Source organism: Schistocerca americana, chromosome 3, assembly GCF_021461395.2.
Source record: "Schistocerca americana isolate TAMUIC-IGC-003095 chromosome 3, iqSchAmer2.1, whole genome shotgun sequence".
Taxonomy (NCBI): domain Eukaryota; kingdom Metazoa; phylum Arthropoda; class Insecta; order Orthoptera; family Acrididae; genus Schistocerca; species Schistocerca americana.
Genome location: NC_060121.1, coordinates 869,094,179 through 869,114,334, shown reverse-complemented (window position 1 = coordinate 869,114,334; position 20,156 = coordinate 869,094,179). Strand labels below are relative to the sequence as shown.

The 20,156-nt window shown below is 45.8% G+C and overlaps 1 protein-coding gene and 1 non-coding gene across 2 annotated transcripts in view; one reads left to right on the top strand and one right to left on the bottom strand.

Annotated features, from left to right (window-relative positions):
* LOC124605308 (alanine--glyoxylate aminotransferase 2, mitochondrial-like) overlaps positions 1–20,156 on the top strand; it is a 153,636-nt gene that overhangs the window by 21,727 nt on the left and 111,753 nt on the right. The gene's annotated exons all lie outside the window — the stretch shown is intronic.
* On the bottom strand, positions 19,148–19,222 carry Trnas-cga. Its single transcript has one exon. It is a non-coding gene; the product is annotated as a tRNA-Ser (tRNA).

Genomic DNA, 20,156 nt, shown 5'->3' with positions numbered 1-20,156 from the left:
GGCTCTACACTTCATTCGATCACTGCGAAACCCTACATTTCAGCAGGATATTGCACGACCGCATGTTGCAGTTCCTGTACGGGCCTTTCTGGCTACAGAAAATGTTCGACTGCTGCCCTGGCCAGCACATTCTCCAGATCTCTCACCAACTGAAAACGTCTGGTCAATGGTGGTCGAGCAACTGGCTCGTCACAATACGCCAGTCACTTCTCTTGATGAACTGTGATATCGTGTTGAAGCTGCATGGGCAGTTGTACCTGTACACGCCATGCAAGCTCTGTTTGACTCAAAGCCCAGGCGTATCAAGGCCGTTATTACGGCCAGGGGTGGTTGTTCTGGGTATTGATTTCTTAGCATCTATGCACCCAATCTGTGTGAAAATGTAATCACACGTCAGTTCTAGTATAATATATTTGTCCAATGAATACCCGTTTATCATCTGCATTTGTTCTTGGTGTAGTAATTTTAATGGCCAGTAGTGTATTTTATTGCATACCCAATGGTATTGATATTTTTGAGCAGCCACTCATAGAAATTGGGAAGAGGGCAAGTGACCATGTTTCTAACATTCTACGCAGAGCACATTGGTAGAAGGTAGATTGGGTTTAACGTCCCATCGACATTGAGGTCATTAGAGACGAAGCACAAGCTAGGATTGTGTCAAGATTAGTGAAGGAAATCGGCCGTGCCCTCTCAAAGGAACCAACCCGGCATTTGCCTGGAACGATTTAGGGAAATTACGGACAACCTAAATGCGGATGGCCGGACGAAGTCCAGTTTCCTAACGGGAACACATTGGAAGCATCTGCGCCGCATAACCGTACCAGAGTACAGAGAGCAGAATTACTGTGTCATTTGACGGTGCATTGTTGCCATAAACTTCCACCAATTAACGTGGTTTTTTGTAGCACTGCTACCTTTCAAATGTCGCGAATGATACCCCACTTTATCAGTGGGTTGTGCCGTTTTTTTTTTCTCCCCTGGCAGCGTGCGTCATGCGTCGTGCGTACTGTACCGTGGCGCGGGGATTTGATTGGATACTAAGTTTCCACACATATAGCTGTAAACAAACAAAAAGTAGTTACGTAACTTCATTTTTTTAGTTAATAATTGAAAATATGATTACTCTTCATACAGATAAACAGTTACCATTTTCAAGATATTTTGAGATTTTTAAATTGTTATAAATTGTAAATGTACATTTTGTTTTTCAACAAAATTATGTATTTTGCGACTGACGTGCATAGTACTGACAGGCAATAAGGAGTGGAGAAGATCTGATTATCAGCTGTACTCCAAATGCTTCTTCGTAACTGGTCAAGAAATGAAGAGTGAGAGCCTTAGTGTCTATTCACACAATTTAGTTTAGATTAGCGCAGAATAGCATTCAAGTCCTCATTCTCCAATTTCAGCTCATGTTATGAGAATTTAAGTAAAACTGTGTATTTTACACGCAGTTAAGGATATTTAACAAAGACTGGAATCACTCTTTCCTTGCGTTAAATTCCAAGAAGAATACGAAAGAGCTCATATTCCACAACGTACAACTAAGAAAAATTGCTGAGCTGGATGACAGTGCATTCTGCCGCAGCTTGCTAATCACATATTATCAAATAACGAGGTGTATAAGAATATTAAGTGGCTCTCAAGCACAGATGTGTATTTCCCCATCGTGTTGAATGCTTGTTTCATTTCTTTATTTGTCTTATAGTAGCTCGTATCTGACAAGATAAGAAGAAATGCATGATTATTACAACAAACAACGTAACCTCCGAGCCACAGATTATCATCTAATCTACTACGTATCTGAAGAGGAAGGAGTTTTAATTATAGCATACAGTCCCTTGTGGTATTCATTTTAAATGCATTACAATCCAGAAAGAATAGCAATGTCCATTACTGAAATACAAGAAGATAAAAATAAGCTTCTTAACTTGTAACTAAAACTGAGTCTAGCTCAAAATCATTCGAGACATACCTGTATTATAATGAAGTACTATGTAAAATACACTGACAGAAAAAAATCACAGCACCGAAAAATAATTAATGTAGAGTAATGAGATTTCCGAAATACATTTGTATAGGTAATATATTTAAGTGATTAACATTGCAAGATTACAGGTTAATGTAGGTGCGAGATAAGCCAATGTAAATATGACATGCTGGTACATTAATAACCGATGCGACAGCCACACTGTTGAACGCAAGCAAGCAGATGTGCATGTATTGTTTTGTACAGGTGCCGAATGTCAGTTGTAGTATGGAGTTTCGTGCCTGTAGCACTTCACAGGGACGCTTAATCCTGTTTGTGGATGGCACTGGAGTTGTTGTCCGACGTCCAGGTGTGGGTCCAGAATGTCTAGCACACAGACAGGTTGGTTGCAAGTCCTCAACTGGCCTCCTCCTAACCAACACACGGGCGTCATTGGCATCGAGGCAGAACCAGCCTTCTCCCCCTGCGGGTCCGGGGATTAGAATAAGCCCGAGGTATTCCTGCCTGTCGTAAGAGGCGACTAAAAGGAGTCCCTCCCCCTCAAGGGGGTAGTTAGCGCCTGCGTCCGGAGACGGACGGTTCCACGACCTATATTTGCGGTCATTTTGGTTTTCCACTTCTTCTCGTTTCTTCCTTCCTTTGGTTGGTTCCTTACTTTGTTCTTCTCCATCTCACTGTCTTCCTTACTCTTTCCCTTGCCTTCTTCTCCTTGCCTTCTTCTCCTTGCCTTCTCTGGTCTCCGCCTCGGCGTTTGAGACAGTCTGTCCTCTCGCTCTCTCTCTCTCTCTCTCTCCTTTTTCCTCTTCTTCCTTCCTCCCTGTGCGCGCCTGAAGGCCGACCCACGCGTTCGCACGCGTAGCCGGTGACAGGGTAACGCGTAATTCCCTGCCCTGGGTAGACAAGTAAGGCACGCACGTACCCCCTGGTAAAGGCCAGGCCCAGGGAGGGGTGATTGCCTGAGCTGATACCTTCTGACCATGCCGATTGGTCCCTCCATCTGTTTCTCGGGAGGTGTGACCTGAGGTGTAAACATTCACCTAAGGCGGGAGTGCCCTCTTAGAGGGTCCCCACAAGGAAGGAGCGCGCCATCGGAGACGCTGGCAATCATGGGGGATTCCTCCACAATGGATTTCTCTTCTTCTTCTCTCTCGACTTCTGCCCATAAACGGAAACTTGACCAGCCACCAGTGACAAAAGTACTACCGCCTGCCCCACAGTTCCTCGTAGTTTCTCGATCTGAGGACGGCAAGGATTTTTCCTCTGTCAACCCTTTCGTTATCCAGAAGGGCGTAGATGCCATAGCCGGATCTGTCAAGTCGTGTACCAGGTTGCGTAATGGTACCTTGTTACTAGAAACTGAGAGCGCCTTTCAGGCACAAAAACTGCTTCGGGCCACACTCGTGTACACGTTCCCTGTCCGGGTGGAGGCTCACCGCACTTTGAATTCGTCTCGTGGTGTGGTATATACTCGATCACTCGACGGATTGACTGACGAGGAGATTCAGTCTTTCCTCGCTGAGCAGGGCGTGACGGCTGTCCATAGGGTCATGAAAAAGGTCAACAATGACCTTGTACCGACCCGGACACTTTTCTTGACCTATGATAGTGTTCAGCTGCCGTCGCATATCAAAGTGGGCTACGAGGTTATTTCTGTTCGCTCCTATGTCCCGACACCTATGCGCTGCTACTAGTGTCAGCGTTTTAATCACACTCGCCAGTCTTGTTTCAATGCGGCTAAATGTGTCACTTGTGGCAGGGATGCCCATGAGGGTGACTGTCCACCTCCGTCTCCTCGTTGTGTGAACTGTCAGGGTGACCATGCAGTGTCCTCCCGCGACTGTCCCATCTACAAGGAAGAACGCTGTATCCAACAAAATTCGGGTCAAAGAGAAAGTGTCCACCTCAGCTGCTCGCAAGCTATTTGCTAGTAGGAAGCCCATGCTGCTCTCAGCGGGAAAATACAGTACTGTCCTCGCCTCTCCTCGGACTACCAGGGAGGTGGCGATGCAGACTTGCGATCTGACCTTCAGCACCACGGTCGTCTGTTCGGCCAGTGCTAAGATCGCGCGGTCGACGTCTCCTCTTCCTCCCATCACCCCTCAGACACAAGCACCTTCATCAGCTTCTGCCAAGACGAAGACCCAGAAGTCAGATGCAGGGGCCTTCAAGAAGGAACCGTCCCGTGCAGACTTCCTACATACCTCGAACTCCCAGCCGTCGACCAGTACTTCCACTAAACGACCATCCAAGAAGGCTCATAGGAAGCACAGTTCTCCTTCTCCGCCACGGTGCATTTCTTCTCCTGCGCCACCCAGCGGTTGCCGCCCCAGGCCGTCATCCGTTTCGCCTGGCCGCACCGCTGGTAGCCGAACATCTGGCCGTCCACCGGCGGAGGAAGCTCCTCCTCCCGGCCATCTTAACGAGATGGCCGATGAACCTATAGAGCCAATGGACAATGACTGTCCGCCTACTGATAGCGGCGGCAGTGCTCGCTCGAAGCCAGGCCCTCAGCGGCCTTCGAGGTGAGCCCTTCTTTCATCTTCCTTTTCTTCTCACGATGGCACTTATTCACTGGAATATTCGCAGCATTCGCTCCAACCGAGAGGACTTGAAGTTGCTGCTCCGCTTGCACCATCTGCTCGTCGTAGCCCTCCAGGAAATGAAGCTACGCCCATGCGATTACATTGCCTTGGCACACTACACCTCTGTGCGTTTTGACCTACCCCCTGTGGTAGGTATTCCGGCTCGTGGAGGGGTTATGTTGCTGGTCCGGGATAATATTTACTACGATCCCATCACATTGCACACTGGCCTGCAGGCAGTTGCCGTCCGAATTACTCTCCCCACTTTTACATTTTCCATTTGTACCGTTTACACTCCATCGTCGTCTGCCGTTACCAGCGCAGACATGATGCAAGTTATTGCTCAGCTACCTGAACCATTTTTGTTAACTGGAGACTTCAATGCCCACCATCCCCTTTGGGGCTCTCCAGCATCCTGCCCGAGGGGCTCCCTGTTAGCAGACCTTTTCAACCAGCTCAATCTTGTCTGCCTCAATACTGGCGCCCCTACTTTTCTTTCGGACACATCTCACACCTATTCCCATTCAGACCTCTCTATATGTACTACCCAACTTGCACGCCGGTTTGAGTGGTATGCCCTTTCTGATACATATTCGAGCAACCATTTCCTGTGTGTCATCCACCTCCTGCATCATACCCCCTCTCCGTACTCAACTAGTTGGAACGTCTCCAAAGCAGACTGGGGGCTCTTCTCTTCCAGGGCGACCTTTCAGGATCAAACCTTCACAAGCTGCGATAGTCAGGTCACACACCTCATGGAAGTCATTCTCACTGCTGCTGAATATTCCATCCCTCACACTACTTCTTCTCCACGTCGCGTACCGGTCCCCTGGTGGACCGCAGCATGTAGAGACGCTTTACGTGCTCGTCGACGTGCTTTACACATCTATAAACGCCACCCTACTGTGGCGAATTGTATCACTTATAAACGATTACGTGCGCAGTATTATTAAAGAAAGCAAGAAAGCCAGCTGGGCTGCTTTCACAAGCACCTTCAACAGTTTTACTCCTTCTTCTGTTGTCTGGGGTAGCCTGCGCCGGCTATCTGGCACTAAGGTCCACTCACCAGTTTCTGGCTTGACGGTCGCGAATGACGTCCTTGTGGCCCCTGAGGATGTCTCCAATGCCTTCGGCCGCTTTTTCGCAGAGGTTTCGAGCTCCGCTCATTACCATCCTGCCTTCGTCCCCCGAAAACAGGCAGAGGAGGCTAGGCCACCTAACTTCTGCTCCTCGAATCGTGAAAGTTATAATGCCCCTTTCACCATGTGGGAAGTCGAAAATGCACTTGCCCGGTCACGGTCCTCCGCTCCAGGGCCTGATTCTATTCATATTCAGACGCTGAAGAACCTTTTTCCTGCGGGTAAGGGTTTCCTTCTTCGTACTTATAATCGCATCTGGATTGACGGACATGTTCCCGCATGCTGGTGCGAGTCTATTGTTGTACCGATTCCTAAGCCGGGGAAGGACAAGCACTTGCCTTCCAGTTATCGACCCATCTCGCTTACCAGCTGTGTCTGTAAGGTGATGGAGCGAATGGTTAACTCTCGTTTGGTTTGGCTGCTCGAATCTCGACGCCTACTTACCAATGTACAATGTGGATTTCGTAGACGCCGCTCTGCTGTTGACCATCTGGTTACCTTGTCGACCTTCATTATGAATAACTTCTTGCGGAAGCACCCGACCGCGGCTGTGTTCTTTGATTTGGAGAAGGCTTACGACACCTGTTGGAGGGTGGGCATTCTCCGCACCATGCATACATGGGGCCTTCGCGGTCGCCTCCCTCTTTTTATTCATTCCTTTTTAATGGATCGATAGTTCAGGGTACGTGTGGGTTCTGTCCTGTCAGACACCTTTCGCAGGGAGAATGGGGTGCCACAGGGCTCAGTTTTGAGCGTCGCTCTCTTCGCCATAGCGATCAATCCAATAATGGATTGCCTCCCAGCTGATGTATCAGGCTCCCTTTTCGCGGACGATTTTACCATCTATTGCAGCGCGCAGCGTACATGTTTCCTGGAGCGCTGTCTTCAGCGTTGTCTTGACCGTCTTTACTCCTGGAGTGTCGCCAATGGCTTCCATTTTTCTGCTGAGAAGACGGTCTGTATTAACTTCTGGCGCTACAAAGAGTTTCTCCCACCGTCCTTACGACTCGGTCCCGTTGCTCTCCCGTTCGTGGAGACAACAAAATTTTCGGTCTTACATTTGACAGGAAACTTAGCTGGTCTCCACATGTGTCTTATTTGGCTGCCCGTTGTACCCGTTCTTTTAAATGCCCTCCGTGTTCTCAGTGGTATGTCGTGGGGAGCGAATCGAACCGTCCTACTTCGCCTATATCGGTCGATCGTCCGCTCAAAGCTGGATTATGGGAGCTTCGTATACTCCTCTGCACGGCCGTCCATCTTACGCCGCCTCAACTCCGTACAACATGGGGTTTTACGTCTTGCGATCAGAGCGTTTTATACTAGTCCCGTCGAGAGTCTTCATGCTGAAGCCGGTGAATTGCCACTCACCTACCGGCGCGATATACTGCTTTGTCGGTATGCTTGTCGGCTACCGTCAACGCCCGACCACCCGTCTTATCGTTCCTTTTTTGATGACTCTCTCGACAGTCAATACGGGTTGTATGTTTCTGCCCTGCTACCCCCTGGAGTTCGCTTTCGTCGCCTCCTTCAACACCTTGATTTTTCACTCCCTGCAACCTTTAGAGTGGGTGAAAGCCACATGCCACCTTGGCTCCAGGCTCAGGTTCACGTTCACCTTGACCTCAGCTCGCTCCCACAGGAGGTTACCCCCGGTTCAGTGTACCACTCCCGTTTTGTCAAACTTCGTTCGAAGTTCATTAATATGACCTTCATTTATACAGATGGGTCTAAGACCAATGACGGGGTCGGGTATTCTTTTATTGTCGGGGCACAAAGTTTCAAATACTGGCTCCATGGCCATTGTTCGGTCTTCACAGCTGAGCTCTTTGCCCTCTACCAGGCTGTTCTTTATATCTGCTGCCACCGACATTCTGCTTATGTCATCTGCTCCGATTCCCTGAGCGCCATCCAGAGCCTCAGTGATCCATATCCAGTTCACCCTTTCGTGCACCGGATCCAACGCTCTCTTCAGCAGCTGGTGGATGACGGTTCTCCGGTTAGCTTTTTTGTGGGTTCCTGGCCATGTCGGTATCCCTGGGAATGAAGCTGCAGATGCCGCGGCCAAGGCTGCGGTCCTCCAGCCTTGGACAGCTTCTTGTTGTGTCCCTTCATCAGATTGTAACAGGGTCATTTGTCGGCGCATTTTATCGCTGTGGCATGCCGATTGGGCTGCACTTACGGACAACAAGCTTCGGGCCTTGAAACCTCTTCCCGCAGCTTGGACATCCTCCTCACACCCTTCTCGGCGGGAGGAGGTAGTTTTGGCCCGGTTACGGATTGGACACTGCCAGTTCAGCCATCGCCATCTGCTGACGGCTGCGCCGGCGCCGTTCTGCCCATGTGGGCAATTGCTGACGGTCCACCACATTTTAACATCCTGTCCGGATTTTACTACACTGCGTCTTGATCTTGGCCTGCCATGTACTCTCGATGTCATTTTAGCGGATGACCCAGGAGCAGCTGTTCGCGTTCTTCGTTTTATCAACTTGACAAACCTGTCTAAGGACATTTGATTATGCTGTTTTTTTAATCCTATGCCTGTCAATCTTTTATCGTGTTTTCCCTTTTAGTTGCTGTTTTAAACTTGTGTCTTGCAGTGCATTCCTAACGTAGTCTGGGCGCTAATGACCATTGAAGTTGTGCCCCCTAAAACCACAACAAAAAAAAAATGAACCAGCCTTCATCAGGAAACACAACATACCTCCTCCCTGCCCTCCAGTGAGCTTTCGCTTCACATCACCGAAGTTCCAAATTGGCGGCGGTTTAGAGTCAGTGGAATGCATGGTACACGCTCGGAGCTATCCTTGAAGTAACCTATTTGTAACAGTTCGTTGGGTCACTGTGGTGCCAGCGGCTGCTCAAATTGCTGTGCAGATGCAGTACGATGCTCCAGAACCATACGCCAAACACGATGGTCTTCCGTCTTGGTAGTGCCACCCAATCGTCTGGAGCTCGGTCTTCTTGGGGGCGCACAGCCACACAAACGCAATGGTTGGCTACCGCGGCAGAGTTAAGTGGCGCCTGCAACTTAGTGCCGGGGTGTTCTGCCAGCCGGCGCTAGAGGCGTTCCCGCCAAACATTCAATCAGCTGCAAACTACGCCCGCGCACAAGCCTTTTTCTGGAGCGGATGGTCACACTATGATATCAGTATCCACCAGTCAGGGGTCGCCAACGGCCGCCAATCATCACTCCGGAATCAGCGGAGGGAGACTGGAGTAGCTGTGTTAAATAGCCGGAAGAAAGGCAAACAGGTGTCTTTCAACCCGCTGCGGACTGCCGCCCGGAAGATACTTCAACGCAGCCGGAATGTCCAGGTGCCAGTCTTCGCTATGCCATCCATCGACCCCAGACTCTGCACCCGTCTACTTCCTTGGCATCCACCGGAAAGCGTCGAGAGAAAACCCGACAAAGGAATGTAAATTCAGTTCAGTTGCTAATATTTCAATTCAAAAAGGTCGCATATTCTTTGGCTTGATATAAAATTTTGGTAGGAGAAGAAGCTTTTTGTTTTTGAAGAAGTTTATCTTTTTGTAAAATTAAGCGGTGGCCTTGCTCCACCTAATAAAAATTTTTTTCGAACATGGGTGTTAATCTGTGAATATAATAACCACTACTGCCAGCAATCATGTACAGTGGCTATATTCCTGCCAAGTCTTTCTGCAATATCGCAAAAGGAACGTCCAACTTCTCGTATCCCTATTACACGACCTCTTTCGAACTCAGGGAGGTGTTGATATTGGCGACTTTGTCGGCTTAAGGGGAGCCGGAGGTGGTCAAATCCAAAAAATTACGATTTTTTTTTGCTACCGAAAATTAATTGGAACATTCCTCTTTAATGTAAACTTTGAATTAATGTTCTACTCACTCTAGAAGTGGAGTTATTACCATTTTCCCCCACGCCTGCAGAGGAAATGGGCGGATGCTGAATGCATCTAACACCCTCTCGTGACTTCCTGGCGAACTGCTTGGGATTTTCTCGGCCTGTTACGCATACAGCGCTTTATGTTACGCATACGGCGAGTGTGCAAGGGTTGGCTACATTGTTTTCTGTGACAAATGAAGCGCTCAGAGCGCGGAACATCGTCTCTTTGCTGTTTACCGTTTCGAATTAGTTAAGTGTTGCGCCTGTTGTTGGTAGTATTATACTTCTTGTGTAAAGCGTTGTTCTTGTTACGATGCCACGTTTTAGTGACCGTGTACATAAGAAGAGGAAGAACGTAGGGAAAAGAAAATTAACACTAATACCAAGTTGCGATACTACAATTACCGAAACAGTGCATTCTTCTACTAGGCAACACATGGCCGGCGCTAGCCCTGTGACATCTTCTAGCAAGAAGCTGACTGGTGGAAGTGACAGATTTCGTGAATATGTTAGTGACAGTGATGATATTGAAACGTTCCCTTAGAAAAATTACAAATGACTGTGCTTTAACTGACATACAATATTTTTAGCTCAACGCAATCTGACTTTCAGAAATCCCTACAAAAGAATGGCCCTGACTAACATTAACCTATGCATTTCACAAATCGCTTACCTCACAAAAATCTTGGTTACTCGAACTACTGCAATACAGCGAGTGCCACTACTGCCAGCTAAATAAAAGATTCAAACTACGGAAGGCACTAACTACTGATAGGGATAGTTAGCAAATGAAAGATATTAATAGAGAACAAACAATGTACTTACCTTAATAGTCATAATATATATAGCAGTTCATGACAAATTAAAAAACTCTGCCATCTCTCTCCCCACATCCATCACTGCTGGCGGCTCACCTCCAACTGCGCAACACTACGCGCTGTTCACATCCAGCTGCCGCTGCCCAACATTTGATGCTGTCACGACCCGGCTGCATCTAGCTCCGACTCGAAAAACGTCTGCTGTCTCTGTGCATCTCCTCACCACATCCACCATTGCTGGCTTCTCACCTCCAACTGCGCAACGCTACGCGCTGTTCACATCCGGCTGCCGCTGCCCAACACTACAATGGCAGACAACAATGCAAACTAGCCACAGACTGCATACAGCACAGCCAGTGATTTTCATACAGTGCGCTATGTAACGTTGCCAATAAGAAAACATCAACAGCCTACTTACATAGCCCCCATGCTCCCCACAAAAAATTTTACAAATTGTTTTGGGCAGTGGACAATAATGATTTGATAAAATTTTTCATAAATACAATAACAAAGATATCAAATGCACACACTTATTGATACAATGTTGGTCAAAAGCTAAAATTTTCTCACGGTCCATAAAGACAGTCCTGATCATTCATCACAGTAAAATTGCAGTGTTTTTCTCAAAGTCTGACCAGTAAAAGAAAATGCACACGGAAGTAGTGGATTTCCATGCAGTCTTGAAGAAATAGTGTTGTCTTTCCAATGGAAAGACAGTGCTGACTCTCGACATGCAAACAGGTAATGGGCCACAACAGAGGAAACCCACAGCTGAGTCATTCGACGTTTTGAAGAATATCGTTTGGTAGGTCATCACAGAGCAGACCCACTGTAGTCCTGGTAGAGATTACGGTATTGGTGGGCCACCAGATGTGCAGACCCACTGTAGTCCTGGTAGAGATTGTGGTATTGCTGGGCCACCAGAGGTGCAGACCCACTGCAGTCCTTGTAGAAATAATGCTATTGGTGGGTCATCAAAGATGCAGACCCACTGTAGTCCTTGTAGAGATGGCCAGCAGCCATCTGTTGTGACTGTGCAGGTGCACTATCACCATTGAAGAGTCTTGCCAATAATATAGCAAGTCCATAAACCACCACTCGTGCACTCACAAAAAATTTTTTTTGAAATGTCCTTAGAACCAGCAATGCTGTTATCCAGTCCCTTGCTGAATTTTTAACACACGTGCAAACACTAACAGTCCCAACTTCTCACATACTGTGCATATATTATGGCCAACAGAAATGTGTGCAGTGAAATGATACTTACAATTTACTTAATTTGATGACCTGGTGTCAATTACAATTTTATAACATAAGAATACAATAACAAAGGTACAAAATACATCATTAAAGAACATAACAATACAGATAACATTTGTAGTAATAGGGGCTTTACAAAAGAATAGAAATAAACATATGCATCAGTGTTACAGGAATTATGACATAAGTAAATACATAAAATATCAGAATAACTTTTGAAAGACCAACTTCACACAGGAGCATTAAAACAAAACAGAATAAATAATGTCTAAACATCTTTACAAAGAAAATAACATATTATTAGAAAAATTCCACAACATAACTCATATCAGCTAAACACATAAAGACAGGAAAAACACAAATATACAAGAGTACACAAACACATAGGAGAATAACACAAGGGGAAAGGACAGGGTTTGTTTTCAGTGTAACATTTGGTACTGCAGTCCAACCTAAAACTTCATTCCATTGATTTTTCATCTTATTTCAACATTTGTTTCCACCAAAAAAATCCTATCCAAGCATGCTTTCTGTATTTATATGTTCACATATTTCTTACCTCATTATTTATTTTCCATTATCTTACCTCATCATTTATTTCCAAGAAAATCCTACCTAAACCTGTTGTCCCTAAACCCTACTTCTTTGCTCATATCCTCTTTTAAAACACTTTTTTTTTGGCCAAACCATTTTCTTATAGCTTCTCAATGCATTTCTTCCAATTCATCACAACTCGTTCTCTCATATAGCCTACCCCATCTAAAGCTAACTTAAATCTACTGAGCTCAGATATATATACTAAGGAACGAGGCAATGCAGCAGCACAAAACAATTAACACAAACAGCAATGATAAAAAATTCATATTGCAAAGCAAGCAGCATAAATTAGCAAAGCAAATGCAATATTACAACTAATATAAGGCAATGCGCAGCAAACAAGAAAAATAAATTCGTAGTAAAACAGGCTTAACAGAGTAATACAAAGTGAAATTTAGTAGCACTATGCATGGCAAACAGCAGCAGCAAATGCTATAACTAATACCTAAGCATGGCAAAGATCAAGCAGAAAAAATATTGCACTAAAGACAACAATGCAGACAAGGGAAATGTCTATTCACATCTTAATGTCTATGTAATTAAAGTGGTGCACCACAACTATTTCTACAAAAGAAATTACCAAGTATATGAAAAGAAAATGATATATGCAGTTACTGTTATTAGTCCCTTCTTACTGTTCTTTCCATTCCAAGAGCTCCTTTTTCGAAGAATGTGGGTCATAAAATAATTACACTCCTGGAAATGGAAAAAAGAACACATTGACACCGGTGTGTCAGACCCACCATACTTGCTCCGGACACTGCGAGAGGGCTGTACAAGCAATGATCACACGCACGGCACAGCGGACACACCAGGAACCGCGGTGTTGGCCGTCGAATGGCGCTAGCTGCGCAGCATTTGTGCACCGCCGCCGTCAGTGTCAGCCAGTTTGCCGTGGCATACGGAGCTCCATCGCAGTCTTTAACACTGGTAGCATGCCGCGACAGCGTGGACGTGAACCGTATGTGCAGTTGACGGACTTTGAGCGAGGGCGTATAGTGGTCATGCGGGAGGCCGGGTGGACGTACCGCCGAATTGCTCAACATGTGGGGCGTGAGGTCTCCACAGTACATCGATGTTGTCAGTGGTCGGCGGAAGGTGCACGTGCCCGTCGACCTGGGACCGGACCGCAGCGACGCAAGGATGTGCGCCAAGACCGTAGGATCCTACGCAGTGCCGTAGGGGACCGCACCGCCACTTTTGTCATTTGTTATCCGAAAGTCTTGGAATCCCTGGGACCGATATCTCACCAGTATCAGTGTCGATAAAAGGCAAAAATCGTAGAGATTTTCGACTCCCACGATGGATGAACTGTCTACGTACATAATTAAATATGTACGAAACTCTCAGTGAGCGATTTCTACTCGCCTCACCAATTTTTTGCAGCTGAACTTGACTTGCGGCTACAAAGAATATATTTTATTTTATTTAGTAAGTACAATGAGCCTCTCAAAAATCGTTATCCCTTAATGAACAGCATTTGAGTGAGTATTGGCTTATCTAGACGTTTCACGTGCTTCCCATGTGTCTGATAGTGTGATACATCGTCTCTGTATGTGTGTTCGTATTTATACTAGCTGCGGCCTGTAGCAGAAAGCTAGTATTCTATGTTATTAACTTAGTTCTCCCGGAAGTAAGTTGCAGTCTCTGGTTTCTCTTCGTCATGCTTCTTCCAGTCGAGAGGAGCGGGAACCATCACATTCATCGGTAATTTCCAAGAGGCAAGAATGATTGTCTATCGTAGACGCGGTTTCCAAACGATACATATCGAATGAGCGATCGTAAATCGATCATACGACTCTGGTGGCTGGCGTTATGAGTATGTTGACGGTGGTCGCTACAGCAACGACAAAAGAAGAGCGTTACAAAAGTACTTGTAATTGCAAAGGAGACAACTTACCTTACTCGTCGTCGGTGTTGTTATCATGTGAAAGTCCACTACGGTGGTCTGGATAGATAATTTGGAAGAGTCGAACCATGTATTCTTCCTGATACTCGTTCGTTTTCCCCACTGTCCGCAATGAAATTGCAAACGGTATTTCTGCATCGAAACTGTTCTTACGAAGTCTTACACACTTCGCACCACCACAGTCTACATAGTCCCTTTCCTTCCTAGTCCGGTGGTACTCCATATTTGCGACAAAAAATCGAACAATTTTCTACACTGGATAAACATAGATTTTTCCGAATGAGAGAATCCGCCGAAGAAACGTCAAGAACACAAGACATCTCATCCACTAACGACATAAATCGTTTGTGATTCCCAAGCAACGAACAAATTATTCGCGGAACTATGTAATTTAGAACAACTAAGTTGACGACGGAAAACAGATAAAAATCACGATCACAAATAACTGATCACAACGCCCGCCACCACAGCCGCATCATAGATTTACGATCGCACGTTCGACATGTATTGTTTGGACACCGCAACTTCGATAGGCAATCATTCTTGGAAATTACCCATTCACCTATCTCTTCTAGCAAAGCTCTGATAAGCTTGTAAATATCTGCTAGTTTTCCTTGGCCTGTAACTTTACTGTTTATGTTCTTCCTCCATGCTCTATCCACATGCCTTGTACAGTACAGCCAAATTCTCAGAACGTCCATTGTAGATTTCCAGGTACATTAGAAGGATTCGGCTTAGCCATAAAGACTTTCCAAGTTCTCACTTTTGTCTAGTGAAAAACAACACTTGATTGTTACTTCTGTTGAATACGAGAAAGACATGTGGGAATTCTTGTGTCATATCGTCTAATACTAGTAATGTAAAGAGCTCATGTTCCGTCAATACATACACAATTATTTCCGTACTTGTTCAATATTTCATCTTGCGAAGTGTTCATTACTACTAACACAAAGCCTGAATTTTTAAATTGTGTATGCATTTCACTTATTGTGTCTCATGGTTTGTAAATTAACACTCATAGGCTGTTACTTGAGTCTGCGCCATCTACCCATGGCCCAACACTGGTCTCATTATTCTGCAGTCTGAAGGGGGCAGAGCAGAGATTATAACACTGTTCAGTCTTACACAAATCTTGGTTAAAAAGTATATTCTTTCGAGTTTCGAATCATTCAGACAGTCCCGAATCTTGTCCAGAATAAATTGAAATGGAATTTTATTTGCTATATCTGCAGCTACACTCTTTTCTGATACTCTTAAATGACTAAGATCATTTTCATGTCTAACGCGAGCCGAGATAAATTTCATTCGGCATGTCCCGTCTTTAGGTCGGTGCACTTTCATCCTTGCTGGTCGAGATAAAATAAACGACAGCATAAATAATAATATTGTCTTACAGAACTGCCAGCAGCAACTTTAGACGCGCTGTTCTTTTCATATGGTACCTTGAATGTGTGGACTTCTCTATTTCGTGCTTCCAGCTCTGAAACTCGTTAAAGAATAAGAAATTCATTTCTTCGCAGTCATTAAGCTGTGCTTCATGTGCCAGTGCTAAATATTCTGACAAACACCCTCCTATAGGTTCTTCAAGATTACAAAACCTCAGCTATCGGTGTTCACCAATGCCCTCATCATGATGTCTTCCTTGATGATGTCTCAACTTCTTCTCACGTCTGACACACCTGAAATGTTTGCTACAGAGATGACACTTAAATGCTTAAGTTTTTTCGGTTCTTTGAAGTTCTTATTGTGCGTGTGCATCTTTTCGCTCTCTGAACACTCAAATTGCCTAATTTTCACTCGTGCTAGAGGATGCAAGTCACTTACGAACAACGCTACGAAGACGGGCACAGTACGAAGAGAATACAATTAAGGGGTGTAACTGCTAGGCAGCACTGAAAGACCTAAGTCGAAACAAGGCCCAGGGAGTAGTCAATATTCCATTAGAACTACTGACAGCCTTGGGAGAGCCAGTCCTGACAAATCTCTACCATCCGATGAGTAAAATTTATGAGACAGGCGAAATACCCTCAGACTTAAAGAACAATATATTAATTCCAATCCCAAAGAAAGCAGGTGTTGACAGATGTGAAAATTACCGAACTATCAGTTTAATAAGCCACGGCTTCAAAATACTGATCACGCAATAAAGCCGCAATATGCCGATATACTAAAATAAAATATCAAGCAGCATACTGTCTACCAGTTGTATCAATGTCCTATTTGTACCATTATATACAGTAATTGAATCATGTGAAATGGCCTCTACCTGAAACAAATGAAAGTAAAAAATAAGTAAGCTGTAACATCTCGACATAAGAGAAAAGTAAGAGTTTTTCAAAGCTTGTCGCAGTTGACGAATCTCTGAATAAAAATTCTTAATGCGTTTTAAGAACCTAAAAAAAATGGTTCAAATGGCTCTGAGCACTATGGGACTCAACATCTTAGGTCATAAGTCCCCTAGAACTTAGAACTACTTAAACCTAACTAACCTAAGGACATCACACACCCCCATGCCCGAGGCAGGATTCGAACCTGCGACCGTAGCAGTCCTGCGGTTCCGGACTGCAGCGCCAGAACCGCTAGACCACCGCGGCCGGCTTAAGAACCTAAATCGCTAATTCTGTTGCAATTCCGACTGATACTTTAACCCAAAGTATTATAATACTGAAGAAGTGAAAAACAAAAAACTTTCTAGCAAATTTTCTCTCTCTACTTCAATGTCCTGCAAAATCAAAAAAAAATGTCACGTCATGCCGTGCCTTTCTCGTTTCTATCGTTATATTCATCAGTCGTTATCTCCCAAATACAAGCCCTCTTCTCTGCCTCCATTGTTAAAATCTCTGTGACGGATTTCTTAACAGTCGCGCACATGCCACGGAAAACGCAACACAACCTGCTGTTAACTGGCTACACACTCCCAGCACAGAATGCCTGTTGACATCTGGGCTCTGTGCGCACACCCGCCGGACTGCCCGTGTTTATTCTCTGGGGAAACAGTGATCAGAATTTAGAAACAGTATTTAAAATGCAAAAGAGAGCAGCAAGAATTATAACAAAAAGCAGTAAGCGGGCCCACTGCAGAGAACTTTTCAAAATGTTAGAAATTCTAACTGTTCCTTGTGAATTTATATTCTAAACCATAGTGTACATCAAGAAAAATATACACTCCTGGAAATTGAAATAAGAACACCGTGAATTCATTGTCCCAGGAAGGAGAAACTTTATTGACACATTCCTGGGGTCAGATACATCACATGATCACACTGACAGAACCACAGGCACATAGACACAGGCAACAGAGCATGCACAATGTCGGCACTAGTACAGTGTATATCCACCTTTCGCAGCAATGCAGGCTGCTATTCTCCCATGGAGACGATTGTAGAGATGCTGGATGTAGTCCTGTGGAACGGCTTGCCATGCCATTTCCACCTGGCGCCTCAGTTGGACCAGCGTTCGTGCTGGACGTGCAGACCGCGTGAGACGACGCTTCATCCAGTCCCAAACATGCTCAATGGGGGCAGATCCGGAGATCTTGCTGGCCAGGGTAGTTGACTTACACCTTCTAGAGCACGTTGGGTGGCACGGGATACATGCGGACGTGCATTGTCCTGTTGGAACAGCAAGTTCCCTTGCCGGTCTAGGAATGGTAGAATGATGGGTTCGATGACGGTTTGGATGTACCGTGCACTATTCAGTGTCCCCTCGACGATCACCAGTGGTGTACGGCCAGTGTAGGAGATCGCTCCCCACACCATGATGCCGGGTGTTGGCCCTGTGTGCCTCGGTCGTATGCAGTCCTGATTGTGGCGCTCACCTGCACGGCGCCAAACACGCATACGACCATCATGGTAGAATGATGGGTTCGATGACGGTTTGGATGTACCGTGCACTATTCAGTGTCCCCTCGACGATCACCAGTGGTGTACGGCCAGTGTAGGAGATCGCTCCCCACACCATGATGCCGGGTGTTGGCCCTGTGTGCCTCGGTCGTATGCAGTCCTGATTGTGGCGCTCACCTGCACGGCGCCAAACACGCATACGACCATCATTGGCACCAAGGCAGAAGCGACTCTCATTGCTGAAGACGACACATCTCCATTCGTCCCTCCATTCACGCCTGTCGTGACACCACTGGAGGCGGGCTGCACGATGTTGGGGCGTGAGCGGAAGACGGCCTAACGGTGTGCGGGACCGTAGCCCAGCTTCATGGAGACGGTTGCGAATGGTCCTCGCCGGTACCCCAGGAGCAACAGTGTCCCTAATTTGCTGGGAAGTGGCGGTGTGGTCCCCTACGGCACTGCGTAGGATCCTACGGTCTTGGCGTGCATCCGTGCGTCGCTGCGGTCCGGTCCCAGGTCGACGGGCACGTTCACCTTCCACCGACCACTGGCGACAACATCGATGTACTGTGGAGACCTCACGCCCCACGTGTTGAGCAATTCGGCGGTACGTCCACCCGGCCTCCCGCATGCCCACTATACGCCCTCGCTCAAAGTCCGTCAACTGCACATACGGTTCACGTCCACGCTGTCGCGGCATGCTACCAGTGTTAAAGACTGCGATGGAGCTCCGTATGCCACGGCAAACTGGCTGACACTGACGGCGGCGGTGCACAAATGCTGCGCAGCTAGCGCCATTCGACGGCCAACACCGCGGTTCCTGGTGTGTCCGCTGTGCCGTGCGTGTGATCATTGCTTGTACAGCCCTCTTGCAGTGTCCGGAGCAAGTATGGTGGGTCTGACACACCGGTGTCAATGTGTTCTTTTTTCCATTTCCAGGAGTGTAGAAAATTATAGCACAAATAGCAGTTTTCATAACTATAGTACAAGAACAAGTCACTGTCTTCACCTAGACAGGAGGAATAAACATAAGACTCAAAATTGCTTCTTGTATGAAGGTGTAAAACTGTATAATAAACTGCCACAGAAAATAAAAGAAGCAGATAACATAATCTTATGAAACTTCCTGGCAGATTAAAACTGTGTGCCGGGCCGAGACTCGAACTCGGGACCTTTGCCTTTCGCGGGCAAGTGCTCTACCAGCTGAGCTACCCGAGCACTTGCCCGCAAAAGGCAAAGGTCCCGAGTTCGAGTCTCGGCCCGGCACACAGTTTTAATCTGCCAGGAAGTTTCATAACAGCGCACACTCCGCTGCAGAGTGAAAATCTCATTCTGGAAACAAAATCTTAAATTTTTTTGCAGGAACACTGCTTTTACACTATAAGTGAATTCCTTAGTACAAAATGATTGCAAATAGCTTTTGTTTCACAATATTTTGATAAGGAGCAAAAATGATTGTAAATATCTTATATGTCACAATGTTTAACTACATGTAACAACAAACTGTATAAATATTTGAATGTACGCAACTGACAACATCCATACATTTTAAAATGTCCACGGATGACTAAATAAATAAAAAATAAATAAAAACTGCCCAATTGATTCTCATGGCCACGAGCGCTTTAGCCGTGCGTCCATTTACCGCACAGCTAACATTCTCAAGTACTCCGCAAGCATGGCTCTAGCCTTACCACTGAAACTGAAGTAGGTAGTTACTGCGAAATAGCATGGGTAGAGGCTATACTTGACAATCGGACTAAACTATTAATTGGGTCGTTTTACCGACTCCCCGACTCAGAAGATATAGTTGCTGAACTGACCAAAGAAAAACTAGTCTCATTTCAAATAGGTACCACCCTCATATAATTATAGTTGGTGGTGACTTTAATCTACCCTCGATATGCTGGAAAAATTATACGTTTAAAGCCGGCGGCAGAAATAAAACGTCATCCGAAATTGTACTGAATGCTTTCTCAGGAACGTATATTCGGATAAAATGTCTAGTATTTTCTGGTGTATTTTATTTGCCATTTGAATGTGTTCTTCGGTTATTACTTTCTGGTGTGATCAGATCCTCTTCGATCAAATACTGTAAACATAAATCTTCAGTCGTCACTTCGACGCATCACTGTGGAGGATATTATCTTCAG